Below are 17016 nucleotides of genomic sequence, written 5' to 3' on the forward strand. Positions count from 1 at the left end.
AAGCATGTCAGAAGGACACTTTTTGGTCAGTTCCTAGTATCTCTCCCAAGCTTCATAGAGGGATTTACCTTCTTTCTGTTTGAAGGTTTGAATATCCACTCTAAGCTTGCTAAGCTTTTGAGGAGGAAAGAACTTGGCTAAGAAAGCCGTGACCAGCTTATCCCAAGAGTTCAGGCTATCTTTAGGTTGAGAATCCAACCATATTCTAGCTCTGTCTCTTACAGCAAACGGGAAAAGCATAAGCCTGTAGACCTCGGGATCAACCCCATTGGTCTTAACAGTATCACAGATATGCAAGAATTCAGTTAAGAACTGAAAAGGATCTTCGGATGGAAGTCCATGAAACTTGCAGTTCTGTTGCATTAGAGAAACTAATTGAGGTTTCAGCTCAAAATTGTTTGCTCTAATGGCAGGGATTGAGATGCTTCTTCCATGTAAATTGGAATTTGGTGCAGTGAAGTCACCAAGCATCTTCCTTGCATTGTTATTATTTTCGGCCATGTTTTCTTCTTTTTCAAAGATTTCTGTCAGATTTTCTCCAGAGAGTTGTGCTTTGGCTTCCCTTAGCTTCCTCTTCAGAGTCCTTTCAGGTTCAGGATCAGCTTCAACAAGAATGTTCTTATCCTTGTTCCTGCTCATATGAAAAAGAAAAAAACAGAAAAGAAAATATGGAATCCTCTATGTCACAGTATAGAGATTTCTTTATGTGAGTATAAGAATAAAAGAATAGAAGAAGAGAAATTCGAACACCAAGAGGAAGAGAGGGTTCGAATTTTGAGATGAAGAGAAGTGTTAGTAAATAAATAAATAAATAAATAATTAGAAGGAGATGAGAGAGAGGGAATTTCGAAAATTAATTAAATAAAAAATAAAATTTAAAGTTAAATTTCGAAAATTAAAATTGAAATCAAATTAAATTAAAATTAAAACAATTAGTTAAATAAAAAAAAGAATTTTGAAAAAGAGGGAAAGGATTTTCGAAAATTAGAAAGAGAGAGATAGTTAGGTAGTTTTGAAAAAGATATGATTGAAACAAAAAGATAAGATTGATTGAAAAAGATTTGAAAATTAATTTTGAAAAGATAAGAAGTTAGAAAAGATTTTGAAATTGATTTTGAAAACGATGTGATTGAAATTTATTTTGAAAAAGATTTGAAAAAGAAATTTAAAAAGATTTGATTTTAAAAATTAAAGTTGATTACTTGACTAACAAGAAACAAAAAGATTTGATTTTAAAATTTAAAGATTGAACCTTTCTTATTAGGCAAGTAACAAACTTAATATTTTTGAATCAATCACATTAATTGTTAGCATTAAAATAAAAAATATGAAATAGAAATAAGAAAAAAATTTTGAAAATCAAATTGAAATTTTCGAAATTATGAAAGAAAAAGTGAAAAAGATTTGATTTTTGAAAAAGATTTGAAAAAGGTTGAATTTTTAAATTGAAAATTTGATTTGACTCATAAGAAACAACTAAATTTTAAAAATTTTTGAAAAAGTCAACTCAAATTTTCGAAATTTATGAGTGAAATAAGAGAAAGATATTTTTTTGATTTTTGAATTTTCAATGAAGAAAGAGAAAAACAACCCAAAGACTCAAAACATGAAAATTATGAATCAAAATAACTAATGCATGCAAGAACACTTTGAATGTCAAGATGAACACCAAGAATACTTTGAAGATCATGATGAACATCAAGTATGTATTTTTGAAAAATTTTCAATAAAAGAAAACATGCAAGACACCAAACTTAGAAATTTTTAATAATTAGACACTAAGAAATTAAAAATGCATATGAAAAACAAGAAAAGATACCAAACAAGAAATTTTAAAGATCAAACAAGAAGACTTACCAAGAACAACTTGAAGATCATGAAGAACACCATGCATGATTTTTCAAAAAATGCAAGAAAGAGATAAACATGCAATTGACACCAAACTTAAAAGTTGACTCTAGACTCAAGCAAGAAACACAAAAAATATTTTTGATTTTATGATTTTGTAAATTTTTTTTTGTATTTTTCAAAAATTAATTGGGAAAAACGAAAAAAGAATTTTTTTTTGTATTTTTCAAAAATAAGAAATAAAAAGCTTAAAATTAAAATAAAATTACCTAATCTGAGCAACAAGATGAACCGTCAGTTGTCCAAACTCGAACAATCCCCTGCAACGGCGCCAAAAACTTGGTGCGCAGAAATCGTGACGGTTCCATTCCTTGGTAACGGCACTGAAAACTTTATACGCACGTTCATAATCTTAATTCTTTGTCACAACTTCGCACAACTAACCAGCAAGTGTACTGGGTCGTCCAAGTAATAAACCTTACGTGAGTAAGGGTCGATCCCACGGAGATTGTCGGCTTGAAGCAAGCTATGGTCACCTTGTAAATCTCAGTCAGGCGGATTCAAATGTATTAAGAGATTATAGTGTACTAAAAGATAATTAAAATAGGATAGAGATACTTATGTAATTTATTGGTGAGAGTTTCAGATAAGCGTATAGAGATGCTTTCGTTCCTCTGAACCTTTGCTTTCCTACTATCTTCATCCAACCATTCCTACTCCTTTCCATGGCAAGCTTTATGTAGGGCATCACCGTTGTCAATGGCTACATCCCATCCTCTCTGTGAAAATGGTTCAATGCGCTGTCACTGCATGGCTAATCATCTGGCGGTTCTCGATCATACTGGAATAGGATTTACTATCCTTTTACGTCTGTCACTACGCCCAGCACTCGCGAGTTTGAAGCTCATCACAGCCATCCCTTCCCAGATCCTACTCGGAATACCACAGACAAGGTTTAGACTTTCCGGATCTCAAGAATGGCCATCCATGGGTTCTAACTTATACCATGAAGATTCTAATATCTCGGACTCGGTCCTCTGTATTAGATATCTAAGAGATACTCATTCTAGCTTGTTTGCATGTAGAACGGAAGTGTTTGTCAGGCATGCGTTCATAGGTTGGGAATGATGATAACTGTCACGATCATCATATTCATATTGAAGTGCGAATGAATATCTTAGAATCAGAATAAGCTTGAATTGAATAGAAAAAACGATAGTACTTTGTATTAATTCATGAGGAACAACAGAGCTCCACACCTTAATCTATGGTGTGTAGAAACTCTACCGTTGAAAATACATAAGTGATGAAGGTTCAGGCATGGCCGAATGGCCAGCCCTCAAACGTGATCTAAAGATGAAACTAAAGATGTTCCAAAGATGTTCCAAAAGATGTGAATACAATAGCAAAAAGTCCTATTTATGCTAAACTAGTTACTAGGGTTTACAGAAATGAGTAAATGATGCAGAAATCCACTTCCGGGGCCCACTTGGTGTGTGCTTGGGCTGAGCATTGAGCTTTACACGTGTAGAGGCTTCTCTTGGAGTTGAACGCCAGTTTGTAACCTGTTTCTGGCATTTAGCTCCACTTTGCAACTTGTTTCTGGCGTTTGACTCCAGAATGCAGCATGGAACTTGTGTTCAATGCCAGTTTACGTCATCTATCCTTAATCAAAGTATGGACTATTATATATTGTTGGAAAGCTCTGAATGTCTACTTTCCAACGCAATTGAGAGCGCGCTATTTGAAGTTCTGTAGCTCCAGAGAATCCACTTTGAGTGCAGGAAGGTCAGAATCCAACAGCATCTGCAGTCCTTCTTCAACCTCTGAATCTGATTTTTGCTCAAGTCCCTCAATTTCAGCCAGAAAATACCTGAAATCACAGAAAAATACACAAACTCATAGTAAAGTCCAGAAATGTGAATTTTAATTAAAAACTAATAAAAATATACTAAAAATTAACTAAATCATACTTAAAACTATGTAAAAATAATGCCAAAAAGCGTATAAATTATCCGCTCATCAGACATGCATCTAGTATGTGAGAATAGCGGCTACAACAGAATTGACCAAGTAGAATCTACCTGTCCGGTTGAGAAAACTCCCTTTCCAACTTGCTAGTCTAATCCGAATCTTATCCAGGATACTATTGAAAGCTGAATAAGTCACCTTAGAATGACTAAGGATAACCCCAAGATACTTGTCTATGTCTTGAAAAAATTTGATGGAGGACACTACAATGAAGATCTCTTTCCTTGTCGCAGAGACATTCTTGGAGCAAAGTGTTTTATACTTCTCCACATTAATCTTCATCCCAGATACTTTGCAAAATTTTTCAAACCACCATCACATTTTGCACTTGTCTCTTTGTAGCTTTACAGAATAAAAGTAAATCATCTGTAAATATTAAGTGAGATATTCTTGGTCTTCTTCTAGAAACAACAACCAGCTCCCACAAGCTTAGATAAACCTGATGACTAATATAACATGCCACTCTCTCCATACACAATACAAAAAGATAGGGTGACATGGGGTCTCCTTGCCTAAGACTCTGACTAGGAGTAAAGTCATTCAGACGATTCCCATTACAAAGAATAGACAAGGAGAAAGTAGTGTACAATTCATAATCAAATTGAATGTAGGATTGGAAAAACCAAAGTTCAGAAGGGTATGAGCTAAAAATTTCAAATCAACTCTGTCATAAGCTTTCTCCATATTAATCTTAAAGGTCAGGGTGCCTTTCTTGGATTTAGTCTTCTTCATAAAGTGAAGAATCTCTTGCACAATAATGATATTGTCAGGAGTTCCTCATCCCAGAATAAACCTGCCTTAAAGCGAGCTAATAATCTCCGCAAGATGAGGACATAGCCTATTAATAGGGGTGTTCATGGATCAAATCCAATCCGCATATCCGCGGTGTTTATCCGAATCCGATCCAAAAGTTGCGGATATAGATCTGATCCACAAGGCTATCAGATTGGATCCGATCCGATCCACATATTAATAAGATCAGATTGCGGATTTTGTGTAGGTATCCACATATTCGATCCGCATATCCGCAAAAATAAAGAAATAAATAAGTAAATATTCCTTTTATGTTTTATTTCAACTAATAATTATCATATATGTTGTGTTATTTTAATTTATTATTTAAAAAAAGTATGTTAGTATTATTTTAAGAGTAAACATATTTAAAAGAATAGAAAAAATGAATTTTATTGATATTTTTTAAATAAAAATAAGCTTTTAAAAATATTTTTTGTGTTTTACGGATATCCGATATCCGATCCGATTCGCAAATGTGCAGATTGGATCCAGGCTAAAAAAACTGCGGATATTGGATCTGATCCGATCCGATATTTTTCGTACGGATCGGATAGTAATTTTGGCCATATCCGATCCGATCCGCATTCAGTCCACCTATTAACAAGGACCTTCGTGTTGATCTTATAAACCACATTGTAGAGACTAATCAGCCTAAAGTTCTTCATAGATACCAGCGTTTCAACCTTCAAAATATGAACTAGTAAAGCTCCATCATCCTTGGATCAAAAGAAACACCGGAGAACACCTACTTAACCATATTTTGAAGAAGAAAGCTTGGAACCCATTAGGACCAAGAGATCTTTTAAAAGATTCATGTGAAAAACAGCTGTCCTTACTTTCTCCATAGTAACTGGTGTTGTAAGATCATCGCAAGCTTCTTCATGTAGAGAAGGGAGAGGCACCTCACCAAGACAACCCAAATCAACATAATCCAAATGATAGAATAAGCTTTTGTATAAAGACTCTACTTTCCGACTTAGAACCTCCAGGTCTGTCTCCCACACCCCATCCTTGAAGAAAGGCCATGAATCTTATTATGCTTCCTTCACACAAGAGTTTGAACATGAAAGAATCTTGATCTCCGAACCTTAGCCACTATTCTCTAGACTTTTGGAACCATAGGAGCTCTTTTTGCACTAGAGTATTATTATAATCATCAATCAATTTTTGCTCTTTCTGATGAAAATAAATGCTATCCACTACTTCCAAATGCTTCTGCAAATTATTAATCTGGTGTTCCAATTCACAGTTTCTAACAAAAATGTTACCGAACACCTTCGAATTAAACTCTAAGGAATTCTTCAGCACTTCCGAAAGCTTGCGATGAATTCCTCCATTACCAGACCACCATGATTGGTTCACAAAATTCTTGTACTCGAGATGAGTAGCCCAAGCAGCAATAAATTGAAATGGTTGATTCCTTTTAGGATGAGGACGACCTTTACAATACACCAGGATAGGACAATGATCAGACTGAAGCACATTTAAAACTTCTGCATAGGCCTCTTGAAAGATAGGTAACCAACCACTATTTATACAAACCCGGTCAAACTTTTTTGCCACGTATAAGTTTTTTACCCTCTTGTACCAAGAAAACTGTCTTCCAATAGTCTTCAGATTAAACAAACCACTATCCCTTAATAAAACAGCAAACGTGTCTACTTTTGATGAGAAAATTGGCAACCCTTAATTCATGAGAAAATATGACTTTATTAAAATCACAAAAAACAATCCAAGGTCCTTAGAAAATCATGGACTATGAAACAAGATAATCCCAAAGAAGAACCCTTTTATTAAATTGGGGGCTACCATAAATACCACAACACCTCCAAATCAAATTATCAAACTGAACTTTAACTGTAACACCCTGATTAAAAGTATCAATGAACTTACAACAAGCACCCTGCATAGATGATAGAAACCAAATACCCCCTTTATGCCCCTTCACTTCCACTATACCAATAGAGTGATACCTAAGTCTTTTTTAGAATACTTTCAAAAGTTAAAAAGGAAAGTGAGTTTCAACCACAATAAAAAAATAGGTATAAATTTTTTAACAAATTTTTTACAATGCACCCGGACTAACTTATGAGAAGCACCCCCTAATATTCAAAATAATCATATTTAAACTATTCATAAAAAATAGGGACAAAATAAATAAGAACATAATACACTAAATAGAATCACCAACCTCAACAGGTAGTTTGTCCTGCGGTGCTAGCGCTCTCTGATCCACAATAATTGTCACCATTGGACCCCCTAATGCTGCACCCGCCACCATGCTTCCATCTACTGAGGTGCCCTCTTTTGCGCTGCCATTTCTATCAACTGGATAGTTCTACAGGGAGGAAGATTGGGGCACTTCCGGAGAGAAATTTCACAACGTGTAGGAGTTTTGTGCGATGGAGATGACACATTTTCATGTTTTCCTTGCTGTCCCATCCTAATTCAAATTGATTTGCATCCATCACCATGCAAATTGGGCCTTGGGACCCTTCTCAAACTACACTTGTGCTGCCTTCCATCTTGGGCCTTTAAACTTGACTTAAGACCCATTGTGAATTTTTTCTTAGGCAGAACTTGTTGCCAGCCCTCTCCATCATCCATGCATGCCTCATTAACGTGAACATCATGCATGTGAAGAGCCGATGATCCCACTCCCGTATCATTTCCTTTAACAACTTCTGATTTCTCGACCAAATCACGAGAATTCTCGCCCAAATCATGAGCTTCTGATTCAACCTCTTTTTGAATTTCTTAATCATTGTGTGACATCGGTGTCAGGGCTTCATAATTCTTTCCATCACCGAAAGCATTACCCTTTCCTTCTGAGTATTCTTTCTCCATGCACAATGATTTGTCATGCCTATACTGTGTACAAGTAAAACAAATCAACTGTAAGCTCACTTACTCCACTTCTTGAGTGCCCTCCACAATAATATGTTTGATTACTAGCAACCCTATGTTAATCTGAACATAAGCTCGAGCATATCTCGTTCTGTAAGCTTTGTGGCCAAGTCCACTTTTACTAGAACTTCTATTGCAGATGCAATTCGCAGCATTGCTTGTTCATGGTAGCACCAAATCGGAAGTTCCAAAACCTGAATCCATACTAGCGTTGATCCGAAGGACTGTTCAGATGGCCTAAAGTCCACATCCCATAGCTTTAGTGCGACATAGTGACTGTCGATCAACCAAAGACCACCAAGCATGACCTTCTCATGATCTGTGGCAACATTGAATTTAACCAAAAAATACCCAAATTCTATGTCCAACAAATCAAACCCTCTGGTGCACGAAATTACAATCACACTTTTGCAATTCCGCACAACTAACCAGCAAGTGCACTGGGTCGTCCAAGTAATACCTTACGTGAGTAAGGGTCGATCCCATGGAGATTGTCGGCTTGAAGCAAGCTATGGTTATATTGTAATTCTTAGTCAGGATATTAGTAATGATTCTTAGTTTTAATTGTAAAAAGTAAAAAAACATGAAATAAATAATACTTGTTATGTAGTAATGGAGAACATGTTGAGGTTTTGGAGATGCTCTGTCTTCTGAATCTCTGCTTTCCTACTGTCTTCTTCTTCACGCACGCAAGGCTCCTTCCATGGCAAGTTGTATGTTGGTGGATCACCGTTGTCAATGGTTACCATCCGTCCTCTCAGCAAAAATGGTCCAAATGCACTGTCACCGCACGGCTAATCATCTGTCGGTTCTCACTCATGTCAGAATAGGATCCATTGATCCTTTTGCGTCTGTCACTACGCCCAACACTCGCGAGTTTGAAGCTCGTCACAGTCATCCCATGCCAGATCCCACTCAGAATACCACAGACAAGGTTTAGACGTTCTGAATCTCAAGAATGCTGCCAATTGATTCTAGCTTATACCACGAAGGCTCTGATCTGAACCAGGAGGCTAAGAGATATGCACTCAATCTAAGGTAGAATGGAGGTGGTTGTCAGGCACGCGTTCATAGGTTGAGAATGGTGATGAGTGTCACAGATCATCACATTCATCAAGTTGAAGTGCGAATGAATATCTTAGAATAGAAACAAGCGTGATTGAATAGAAAACAGAAATAATTGCATTAATCCATCAAGACACAGCAGAGCTCCTCACCCCCAACCATGGGATTTAGAGACTCATGGCGTAGAAGATACAAAATTCAGATGTAAAATGTCATGAGGTACAAAATGAATCACTAAAAGTAGTTTTTATAATAAACTAGTGACCTAGGGTTACAGAAAATGAATAAGCTAGAATAGTTAGTGTAGAAATCCACTTCCGGGGCCCACTTGGTGTGTGCTTGGGCTGAGCATTGAAGCTTTCACATGTAGAGACTTTTCTTGGAGTTAAACACCAGCTTTTGTGCCACTTTGGGCGTTTAACTTCAGCTTTTATGCCGGTTCTGGCGTTTAACGCCAGAATAGGGTAGAAAGTTGGCGTTTAAACGCCAGTTTTCATCATCAAAACTCGATCAAAGTATGGACTATTATATATTTCTGGAAAGCCCAAGATGTCTACCTTCCAACACAATTGAGAGCGTGCCAATTGGGCTTCTGTAGCACGAGAAAATCCATTTCGAGTGCAGGAGGGTCAGAATCCAACAGCATCTGCAGTCCTTTTTCAGCCTCTGAATCAGATTTTTGCTCGGGTCCCTCAATTTCAGCCAGAAAATACCTGAAATCACAGAAAAACACACAAGCTCATAGTAAAGTCTAGAAATATAAATTTTGAATAAAAACTAATAAAAATAGAATAAAAAGTAACTGAAAAATAGAATAATGCCAAAAAGCGTACAAATTATCCGCTCATCACAACACTAAACTTAAATTGTTGCTTGTCCTCAAAAAACTGAAAAAAATAGGATAAAAATAAGAGAATATACTATAAATTCCATGATATCAATGAAGCTTAGTTCAAATTAGATGAGCGGGGCTTGCAGCTTTTTGCTTCTGAACAGTCTTGGCATCTCACTTTTTCCTTTGAAGTTCAGAATGATTGGCATCTATAAGAACTCTGGTGCACGAAATTGTGATCTCAGGCAACGGCGCCAGAAACTCTGTATGCACGTCTTAATAAATCGTTTTTCATTCGCAACTTCGATTCAACTAACCAGCAAGTGCACTGGGTCGTCCAAGTAATACACCTTACGTGAGTAAGGGTCGATCCCACGGAGATTGTTGGTTTGAAGCAAGCTATGGTCACCTTGTAAATCTCAGTCAGGCGGATATCAAATAGTTATGGAGTGTTCGAATATAAATAATAAATAGATAGAAAATAAGGATAGAAACACTTATGTATATCATTGGTGAGAATTTCAGATAAGTGTATAGAGATGCTTTCGTTCCTCTGAACCTCTGCTTTCCTGCTATCTTCATCCAATCAGTCTTACTCCTTTCCATGGCTGGCTTTATGTAAGGACATCACCATTGTCAATGGCTACTTTTGATCCTCTCTGGAAAATGGTCCGATGCGCTGTCACTACATGGCTAATCGTCTGGAGGCATCACCCTTGTCAATGGCTGCATCCTATCCTCTGTGAAAATGGTCCAAATGCTCTGTCACAGCACGGCTAATCATCTGAGGTTCTCGATCATACTGGAATAGGATTCACCCTCCTTTTGCGTCTGTCACTACGCCCAGTACTCGCGAGTTTGAAGTTCGTCACACTCATTCAATCCCAGAGTCCTACTCAGAATATCACAGACAAGGTTTAGACTTTCCGGACTCTCATGAATGCCGCCATCAATCTAGCTTATACCACGAAGATTCTGATTAAGAGATCCAAGAGATACTCATTCAATCTAAGATGGAACAGAAGTGGTTGTCAGGCACACGTTTGTGGGGGAATGATGATGATTGTCACGTTTATCACATTCAGGTTGAAGTGCGAATGAATATCATAGAAGCGGAATAAGTTGAATTGAATAGAAAAACAGTAGTACTTTGCATTAATCTTTGAGGAACAGCAGAGCTCCACACCTTAATCTATGGAGTGCAGAAACTCTACCGTATGAAAATACATAAGTGAAAATTTCAGGCATGGCCGAGAGCCCAGCCCCCAAAACGTGATCACAGGATCAAAAATACAATCCAGGATGTCAAATACAATAGTAAAAAGTCCAATTTATACTAAACTAGTTACTAGTGTTTGCAGAAGTAAATAATTGATGCATAAATCCACTTCCGGGGCCCACTTGGTGTGTGCTTGGGCTGAGCTTGAATGTTACACGTGCAGAGGTCATTCTTGGAGTTGAACGCCATGTTGTAACGTATTTCTGGCGTTCAACTCTTGTTTGTGACGTGTTTCTAGCGTTTAACTCCAGATAGCAGCATAGAACTGGCGTTCAACGCCCTTTTATGTCGTCTAAACTTGGCCAAAGTATGGAATATTATATATTTCTGGAAACCGCTGGATGTCTACTTTCGAACGCAATTGGAAGCGCGCCATTTTGAGTTCTGTAGCTCCAGAAAATCCATTTTGAGTGCAGGGAGGTCAGAATCCAACAGCATCAGCAGTCCTTCTTCAACCTCTGAATCTGATTTTTGCTCAAGTCCCTCAATTTCAGCCAGAAAATACTTGAAATCACAGAAAAATATACAAAATCATAGTAAAGTCCAGAAATGTGAATTTAACATAAAAACTAATGAAAACATCCCTAAAAGTAACTAGATTCTCCTAAAAACATACTAAAAACAATGCCAAAAAGCGTATAAATTATCCGCTCATCACAACACCAAACTTAAATTGTTGCTTGTCCCCAAGCAACTAAAAATCAAATAGGATAAAAAAAAAGAGAATATACTATAAATTCCAAACTATCAATGAAACATAGCTCCAATCAGATGAGCGGGACTTGTAGCTTTTTGCCTCTTGAATAGTTTTGGCATCTCAATTTATCCATTGAAGTTCAGAATGATTGGCATCTTTAGGAACTCAGAATTCAAATAGTGTTATTGATTCTCCTAGTTCAGTATGATGATTCTTGAACACAGCTATTTTATGAGTCTTGGCCGTGGCCCTAAGCACTTTGTTTTCCAGTATTACCACCGGATACATAAATGCCACAGACACATAACTAGGTGAACCTTTTCAGATTGTGACTCAGCTTTGCTAAAGTCCCCAATTAGAGGTGTCCAGGGTTCTTAAGCACACTCTGTTTTTGCTTTGGACCTTGACTTTAACCGCTCAGTCTCAAGTTTTCACTTGACACCTTCACGCCACAAGCACATGGTTAAGGACAGCTTGGTTTAGCCGCTTAGGCCAGGATTTTATTCCTTTAGGCCCTCCTATCCACTGATGCTCAAAGCCTTGGGATCCTTTTTATTTACCCTTGCCTTTTGGTTTTAAGGGTTATTGGCTTTTTGCTCTTGCCTCTTGGTTTTAAGAGCTTTGGCTTTTTCTGCTTGCTTTTCTCTCTTTCTTTCTATTTTTTTTCGCCATTATTTTTTTTTTCTCTTTTTTTTTTGCAAGCTTTGTTCTTTGCTGCTTTTTCTTGCTTCAAGAATCATTTTTATGATTTTTCAGATTATCAAATAACATGTCTCCTTATCATCATTCTTTCAAGAGCCATCATATTTAACATTCTTAAACAACAATTTCAAAAGACATATGCACTGTTCAAGCATTCATTCAGAAAACAAGAAGCATTGTCACCACATGAATATAATTAAACTAAGTTCAAGGATAAATTCAAAACTCATGTACTTCTTGTTCTTTTGAATTAAAACAGTTTTCATTTAAGAGAGGTGATGGATTCATAGGACATTCATACTTTTAAGACAAAGTTACTAAATACTAATGATCATGTAATGAAGACACAAACATGGATAAGCACTTAACATAGAGAAAATGAAAAACAGAGAATGTAAGAACAAGGAATGAGTCCACCTTAGTGATGGTGGCATTTCCTTCTTGAGGAACCAATGATGTCCTTGAGCTCTTCTATGTCTCTTCCTTGTCTTTGTTGCTCCTCCCTCATTGCTTTTTGATCTTCTCTTATTTCATGAAGGATGATGGAGTGCTCTTGATGTTCCACCCTTAATTGTCCCATGTTGGAACTTAATTCTCCTAGGGAGGTGTTGATTTGCTCCCAATAGTTTTGTGGAGGAAAATGCATTTGAGGCATCTCTGGGATCTCATGGTGATGAGCTTCATGCGTCTCTTGAGATCCATGAATGGGCTCTCTTACTTGCTCCATCCTTTTCTTAGTGATGGGCTTCTCTTCCTCAATAGGAATGTCTCCTTCTATGAAAGCTCCAGCTGAGTAACATAGATGGCAAATAAGATGAGGAAAAGCTAGCCTTGCCCCAGGAGAGGGCTTTTCGGCTATTTTGTAGAGTTCAAGGGAGATGACTTCATGAACTTCTACTTCCTCTCCAATCATGATGCTATGGATCATGATGGCCCGATCCACAGTAACTTCAGATCGGTTGCTAGTGTAGATGATGGAGCGTTGGATGAACTCCAACCATCCTCTAGCCACAGGCTTGAGGTCCAGTCTTCTTAATTGAACCGGCTTGCCTTTGGAGTCAATCTTCCATTGAGCTCCTTCCACACATATGTCCATGAGGACTTGGTCCAACCTTTGATTAAAGTTGACCCTTCTAGTGTAGGGGCGTGCATCTCCTTGCATCATAGGCAAGTTAAACGCCAACCTCACATTCTCCGGACTAAAATCTAAGTATTTCCCCCGAACCATTGTGAGATAATTCTTTGGATTCGGGTTCTTACTTTGATCATGGTTCCTAGTGATCCATGCATTGGCATAGAACTCTTGAACCATTAGAATGCCGACTTGTTGGATGGGGTTTGTTAGAACTTCCCAACCTCTTCTATGGATCTCATGTCGGATTTCCGGATACTCATTTCTCTTGAACTTGAAAGGGACCTCGGGGATCACCTTCTTCTTGGCCACAATATCATAGAAGTGGTCTTGATGAACTTTGGAGATGAATCTTTCCATCTCTCATGACTCGGAGGTGGAAGCTTTTATCTTCCCTTTCCCTTTTCTTGAGGATTCTCCGGTCTTGGGTGCCATCAATGGTAATGGAAAAATAAAAAGCTTATGCTTTTACCACACCAAACTTAGAATATTGCTCGCCCTCGAGCAAGAGAAGAAAGAATAGATGAAGAAGAAGAAGAAGAAGAAGAAGAAGAAGATATGGAGGAGAGGGGGGGATGTGTTTCGGCCAAGAAGGAGAAGAGAGGGTTGTTTTGTATGAAAATGAGGAAGAATGGAGGGCTATATATAGGGAAGGGATGGGGGGTAAGGTTCGGCCATAAGGGTGGGTTTTGGGTGGGGAATTGATTTTGAATTTTGAAGGTAGGTGGGGTTTATGAGGTAGGTTTATGGGGAAGAGTGGATGGATGTGAGTGGTGAAGTGGTTATAGGGAAGAGAGATTGAGGTGATTGGTGAAGAGTTTTGGGGAAGAGTGTTTATGGGATTGTGTGAAAGAGGGGTGAGAAGAAGTGAGTAGAGGTAGGTGGGGATCCTGTGGGGTCCACATATCTTGAGGTGTTCAAGGATTTACAACCTTGCACCAAATTAGGCATGCAAAATGCCCTTGCACACAACTCTGGGCGTTCAGCGCCAGATTGGTGCTTGTTCTGGGCGTTGAACGCCCATTTGTTGCCCATTTCTGGCGTTGAACGCCAGAACCATGCTTGTTCTGGGCGTTCAGCGCCAGCTCTTTTCCAGGGTGCAATTATGGCGTTCAAACGCCCAGATACTGCCCATTTTGGGCGTTCAGCGCCAGAACCATGCTCTGTTCTGGCGTTGAACGCCAGCCAGATGCTTCTTACTGGCGTTTAAATGCCAGTGAGATCCTCCTCCAGGGTGTGATTTTTCTTCTGCTGTTTTTGATTCCGTTTTCAATTTTTATATTTATTTTGTGACTCCACATGATCATGAACCTAATAAAACATGAAAAACAATGAAAATAAAAATTAGATAAATAAAAATTGGGTTGCCTCCCAACAAGTGCTTCTTTAATGTCAATAGCTTGATAGTGGGCTCTCATGGAGCCTCACAGATGTTCAGAGCATTGTTGAGACTTTCCAACACCAAACTTAGAGTTTGGATATGGGAGTTCAACACCAAACTTAGAGTTTGGTTGTGGCCTCCCAACACCAAACTTAGAGTTTGACTGTGGGGGCTCTGGTTGACTTTGTTTTGAGAGAAGCTTTTTATGCTTCCTCTCCATGTTTACAGAAGGGTAACCTTGAGTTGTAAACACAAGGGAGTGCTCATTCAATTGAAGGACTAATTCACCTCTGTCAACATCAATCACAGCTCTTGCTGTGGCTAGGAAGGATCTTCCAAGGATGATGGATTCATCCTCATCCCTCCCAGTATCTAGGACTATGAAATCAGCAGGGATGTAAAGGCCTTCAACCTTTACTAACACATCCTCTACTTGTCCATAAGCCTGTTTTCTTGAACTGTCTACCATCTCTAATGAGATTTTAGTAGCTTGCACCCCAAAGATTCCCAGTTTCTCTATTACAGAGAGGGGCATGAGGTTTATCCCTGAACCAAGGTCACACAGAGCCTTATCAAAGATCATGTTGCCTATGGTACAAGGTATTATGAACTTTCCAGGATCCTGTTTCTTCTGAGCCAATGTCAGTTGATCCAGATCACTCATTTCATTAGTGAACAAGGGAGGTTCATCTTCCCAAGTCTCAATACCAAATAATTTGGCATTCAGCTTCATGATTGCACCAAGGTACTTGGTAACTTGCTCTTCAGTAACATCCTTATTCTCTTCAGAAGATGAATACTCGTTAGAGCTTATGAAGGGCATAAGGAGGTTCAATGGAATCTCTATATTCTCTAGATGAGTCTCAGATTCCTTTGGTTCCTCAAAGGAAAACTCCTTATTGATCACTGGACGTCCCAGGAGGTCTTCCTCACTGGGATTTACGTCCTCCTCTTCCTTTCCAGGTTCGGCCGTGTTGACTATGTCAATGGCCTTGCACTCTCCTTTTGGATTTTCTTCTGTATTGCTTGGGAGAGTACTAGGAGGGATTTCAGTGATCCTTTTACTCAGCTGGCCCACTTGTGCCTCCAAATTTCTAATGGAGGACCTTGTTTCATTCATGAAACTTACAGTGGCCTTAGATAGATCAGAGACTAAGTTTGCTAAATTAGAGGTATTTTGTTCAGAGTTCTCTGTCTGTTGCTGAGTGGATGATGGAAAAGGTTTACTATTGTCAAACCTATTTCTTCCACCATTATTAAAGCCTTGTTGAGGCTTTTGTTGATCCTTCCATGAGAGATTTGGGTGATTTCTCCATGAGGGGTTATAGGTGTTTCCATAAGTTTTACCCATGTAATTCACCTCTGCTATTGCAGGGTTCCCAGGATCATAGGCCTCTTCTTTAGAAGGCGCCTCTTGAGTACTGTTGGATGCAGCTTGCATTCCATTCAGACTCTGAGAAATCATATTGACTTGCTGAGTCAATATTTTGTTCTGAGCCAATATGGCATTCAGAGTATCAATTTCAAGAACTCCCTTCTTCTGAGGCATCCCATTACTCACAGGATTCCTCTCAGAAGTGTACATGAACTGGTTATTAGCAACCATGTCAATGAGTTCTTGAGCTTCTGCAGGCGTTTTCTTTAAGTGAATGGATCCACCTGTAGAGGTATCCAATGACATTTTAGCTAATTCAGACAGACCATCATAGAATATGTCCAGGATGGTCCATTCTGAAAGCATGTCAGAAGGACACTTTTTGGTCAGTTCTTTGTATCTCTCCCAAGCTTCATAGAGGGATTCACCTTCTTTCTGTCTGAAGGTCTGAACATCCACTCTAAGCTTACTCAGCTTTTGAGGAGGAAAGAACTTGGCTAAGAAAGCCTTGACCAACTTATCCCAAGAGTTCAGGCTATCCTTAGGTTGAGAGTCCAACCATATTCTAGCTCTGTCTCTTACAGCAAAAGGGAAAAGCATGAGCCTGTAGACTTCAGGATCTACTCCATTAGTCTTAACAGTATCACATATCTGCAAGAATTCAGTTAAGAACTGAAAAGGATCTTCAGATGGAAGTCCATGAAACTTGCAGTTCTGCTGCATCAGAGAAACTAATTGAGGTTTCAGCTCAAAATTGTTTGCTCCAATGGCAGGAATGGAGATGCTTCTTCCATGTAAATTGGAATTAGGTGCAGTAAAGTCACCAAGCATCCTCCTTGCATTATTATTATTTTCGGCTGCCATCTCCTCTTCCTGTTCGAAAATTTCTGAAAGGTGCTTGCTGGATTGTTGTAATTTAGCTTCTCTTAGTTTCCTCTTCAGAGTCCTTTCAGGTTCCGGATCTGCTTCAAC

The 17016-nt window shown here is 38.4% G+C and overlaps 2 non-coding genes across 2 annotated transcripts; both read left to right on the forward strand.

Moving 5' to 3' along the window:
* LOC148572068 (small nucleolar RNA R71) lies at positions 1 to 108 on the forward strand. The gene has a single exon (XR_015880392.1). It is a non-coding gene; the product is annotated as a small nucleolar RNA R71 (small nucleolar RNA).
* Positions 109 to 16404: 16296 nt separating this feature from the next.
* On the forward strand, positions 16405 to 16512 carry LOC148572069 (small nucleolar RNA R71). Its single transcript, XR_015880473.1, has one exon. It is a non-coding gene; the product is annotated as a small nucleolar RNA R71 (small nucleolar RNA).
* Positions 16513 to 17016: the final 504 nt, after the last annotated feature.

Source organism: Arachis ipaensis, chromosome B3, assembly GCF_059453495.1.
Source record: "Arachis ipaensis isolate K30076 ecotype BB chromosome B3, ASM5945349v1, whole genome shotgun sequence".
Classification (NCBI taxonomy): Eukaryota; Viridiplantae; Streptophyta; class Magnoliopsida; order Fabales; family Fabaceae; genus Arachis; species Arachis ipaensis.